Source organism: Marmota flaviventris, chromosome 11, assembly GCF_047511675.1.
Source record: "Marmota flaviventris isolate mMarFla1 chromosome 11, mMarFla1.hap1, whole genome shotgun sequence".
Lineage (NCBI taxonomy): Eukaryota > Metazoa > Chordata > Mammalia > Rodentia > Sciuridae > Marmota > Marmota flaviventris.
Genome location: NC_092508.1, coordinates 73570782 through 73575048, shown reverse-complemented (window position 1 = coordinate 73575048; position 4267 = coordinate 73570782). Strand labels below are relative to the sequence as shown.

Below are 4267 nucleotides of genomic sequence, written 5' to 3'. Positions count from 1 at the left end.
GAATGCAATCAAAATGAGCAGCCCTCTAGAAGAAATGAATAATGTTTTTAATGAGCTCATTAGTAGACACAACACAGTTAAAAAAACAATCAGTGATCTTGAAGATGGGTCAGCAGCAACTTCCCATACTGAAAAGTGAAGAGAAAAAAAATGGAAAATAAACAAAAACCAACAACAGCAAAACCCAAAACATCTAAGAACTGTAAAGAGCATTTAAAAAGATATAAAACACATAGAGATCTGAGTTCATTGGAATTGGAATTGGAATACAAGATGTATCAAAAACCAAAATAAAACCAGAATGGAGCAGAAGAAGCCATTGAAATAATAATAGCCAAGAACTTTCCAGGAAGATTAGAGAATTCTAAGCAAGATGAATACCCAAAACATAACAAAACACCTAGTCATATCATATACTCAAACTGAGAAAAACAAACACAAAAAGAGAAAATCATGAAAATAGCTCTTGAATAGAATAAGAATTTCAGCGGACTTCTCATAAGAAATTATTCAAGCAAGAAGAAAATAGGAAAAAAATTAAGTGTTGCAATTATCCTTCAACAGTGATGGAGATATAAAGACTTTCTCAGACAAATAAAAACTAAGAGATTTCATCACCAGCAGACGTGCCCTGCAGTGAATGTTAAATATGAAAAAATTCTGAGAAGCAACATTAAAACCTCATTTTGGGGTGATATCATTTTGCTAAATATCCCTTATTCAGACACATGGAAACTTTTTTCTAATTGGGTATTTATTATTGCATTAAACCCATTCCTCTCCATTATTTCCTCAGAAATTTAATGGAACCTTGAGTATGCTTGTGGAATACTGGATACACTAATTCAAAAGGCAATATTTTTTTTGCTAAAGAACAAATGGATGTTATTCGATCATGAATAGATCTTCGTGAACTCTCACTGGATCCACTTCCAGGTTTTCATGAATTATCTCTTTAAATCCTTTCTGGAACCTTTCCCAAATTTATCTAAAGCTCAGCAATCTGGAATGTCAGAAAAGAGCCACTTTTTCCTTCTTTTGCAATGTGAATCTGCATTTGCATTTTCCTACCTTCCCTTTTTCCATTATCCTTCAAATTTTTTCATACATCACTGTCTTCATTTGCACTTCATATCATAATGGGGGGTTAATGCTCATAAAGTGGGAAACCTGAACTCATTTCTAGCAGTAGCATTATCTCTTATAACATTATATCCCAACGTCAACTCTATTTCTCCTTATCAATGTTCACTCCACACAATTTAGTGTAGAAGTCAGTCTCTTTCACAGAAAATACGAAGCAACATAGATATGAACGTGTTCTACTCCTTATATTATCCGTCAGCATTAATCCAAAACCATAGCACGGGGCCTATTCCTTCAATGATCCTACTTTTGTCCTAAAACAAACTAAGATCTCTTGATTATACTTATTGAGTAAGGTCCAACCCATTTTGGACCTTACTCTTTCTAACTATGGTCTTTAGATCTTTGCTTCCCCCTTTATTGCCACCTTATATTTTTTCATTAAGAGAACTTGTTTCCATTGCTATGATTCTGAGATCATTGGACAATCCAGTTCAGTTTCTATATAGCTGACCAGGGTCAAATCTCTTCCTTCTCTATACCTTTATTTCCCTGTATGCAAAACCAGATGAATAAAATTCATTTGTCAAAATAGATTACTCTTGAAATAAATCCTTAGGAAAGATTAAATATTTCTCTAATTAATAAAATGTCCATCGTCAGTATACTAATATAAGGAAATATGAACTTCTTATATCTTGATAAAAATATTTTGTAACTTCTAATATTACTTTTATGAGATATTTAACAATAAAGAAACTTGAAATAATAGTTGTATATTGCATGAGACAGTGATATATAACAGTAATATAATGAGTGTATAGGAAAAAGGGGATTTTTGATCATCAAAAATTTGGGTTTGTGTGTCTAACATTGACTAAACACAGGGGTTGTTTTAATTTCTTTGTGCCTTTGTTTCCTCATCTTTAAAATTAGGTTAATAAATAAATATGGTGTTACTCTTATAAGACTGAGAAAAGATACATACATGAATTTGAACTTGCAGGCCAGAAGAGTGAATTTCAAGTGTGAAATATGATTTTAGATGACTATTGAACATCCATTAAATTATGTATAAGGAAATGCACTTCAATATTCTTTTAACCCTTATAATTATGTAAAGAAGAAAAATCTCTATTTGGTACTAGTATGTTTTGATCCCTTTCTAGCTCTATTTATTCTCTCTTTTAAGTATGAGAGACTAGACCACAGGTTTCCCTTTGGCATGCAACAGTATATTTCTAGAATTTAACTACATTATTTTGTTTAATTATACTTATTTTACAATTACCTTGTATTATAGCAGGTAATGTTTGTTTGCAAGCTTCCTTTTTTCCAAATAAATTTATTAAATAGAAATCTGATTTGTGTCAATCCAATAGAGGTAGTGTGAGGTTTGGCAAAAATAATACAGTTAGTATACAACAAATTGTGGTAACACTCAATAGTATAATGTACACATTTTCAAACGAATTAAACTGGTATTTTCTATGAAGTTATATTTTACTAATTATTATTAAGAAAAAATAAGTCTGAAAAATTGTTTGTACAGGTTCCTAAACTTGATTCCCAAGCTTTGTGCACGGAATTTTTAAAAAATTTATTAGTTAATAAAATATGAAACTCGCATTTTATATCTAACTTTTATCTCTTTTAAGTTAGGGATAAACTTATTCTTATCTCATAGGTCCTACAGCAACTATCAGAGTTCTGAGTAAACAGGTGTTGCTAAGAAAATATTTACATGATGAATTGACATTTAGGTGTGTCAGGAAAGTTTGTATCTGATATGTCTCTCCAGTTCCTCTCCAAACACTTCCAGGTGTCAACACTCAGGAAAATTCCACTCCTAATTCTAGCTCTTGACTGAAATTATAGCTCAAATAATAGAGAGACCACTCTGACTCTCAGAATCCTTAGCTCTTTGTCATTTCCATAATTGTAAGCAGGCTGTGTGATATCCAAGTCTCCATCAAGGAATACACCTTTCTTCATGGTTTATACACACTAAACTTCTCTATGACACTACAGTGTCTTCTTTATCCCATCCCAGCTGAGACCTTCCTCCCCATTACCATGGCAATGCATGTCTTATAAAAAGAGAATTTATCAACAGTCATAAGTGAGAACTTTTGACATTTCTGTTCACAGACCTCATTCCTATGCATGTCCTCTACTTGTGGATGACTGACGTTTTAATGTGAAACTTAAATCCTATATAACCAACAGGAAACTACTTACATTCTAATGTAACCACTTACATTCAAATCACAAAGAATTTCTCAAAGTCTTAAGCTAAATAAAAAGAATCCAAAATATTTCTTGGAACCTCATCCTTCGGGAAGAAGCATTATTTACCATTAAAATATATAAAAGGAAAATCATTTTTGTCAACAGCAGTTCACCTAGTAAGTGTTGATGCTTTGGGTCTGAGTGAAAAAATAAAAATAAAAGAAAGAAAGAAATGAAAATCAAAAGCTAAAGAGGAAATCAAGCCAACATTAGATTTAAAACCCTCGGTCCTTAAAGCTAAGTTAGTAGAGATCACACCAATTCCATTTGATTGTTTCTTCTTTAAGGCAACATAATCCTCTCAACTAGTACTGTGCTTTTACTTGTCTTTGACTCTTAGTGTTAAAGCTCTTAATAAAGAAAAAGCAAGAACTTCATCATTTCTCCATGATAGTAGCATAGTCATAACATAAACATAAATCTTTTTTTAAATTATAATTTGTTATATATGTGAACAGAATGCAATTCAAATAGAGTACATTTTTTTCATGTCTCTGGTTGTACACAAAGGAGAGTCACACCATTCATGTTTTCATACATGAATGTTTTCATACATGTTTTCACTCTCCCCTTTGCCCTATCTAAAGTTTGTCTATTCTTCCCACACTGCCCCCAATCCCCATATGAATCAGCATCCTTATATCAGAGAAGACATTCAGCATTTGATTTGGGGGGATTGGCTTAACTTCTTAGCATCATATTCTCCAACTCCATTCATTTACCTGCAAATGCCATGATTTTATTCTCTTTATTGCTGAGTAATATTCCATTGTGTATATATACCACATTCTTTATCCATTCATCTACTGAAGGGTATCTAAGTTGGTTCCACAATTTAACTATTGTGAATTGTGCTGCTATAAACATTGATGTGACTGCATCACTGTAG

At 32.1% G+C, this 4267-nt stretch overlaps 1 non-coding gene across 1 annotated transcript; it reads left to right on the top strand.

Moving 5' to 3' along the window:
- The first annotated feature begins 3455 nt into the window (after positions 1-3455).
- Positions 3456-3523, top strand: LOC114094849 (small nucleolar RNA SNORD56). Its single transcript, XR_003583148.1, has one exon. It is a non-coding gene; the product is annotated as a small nucleolar RNA SNORD56 (small nucleolar RNA).
- Positions 3524-4267: the final 744 nt, after the last annotated feature.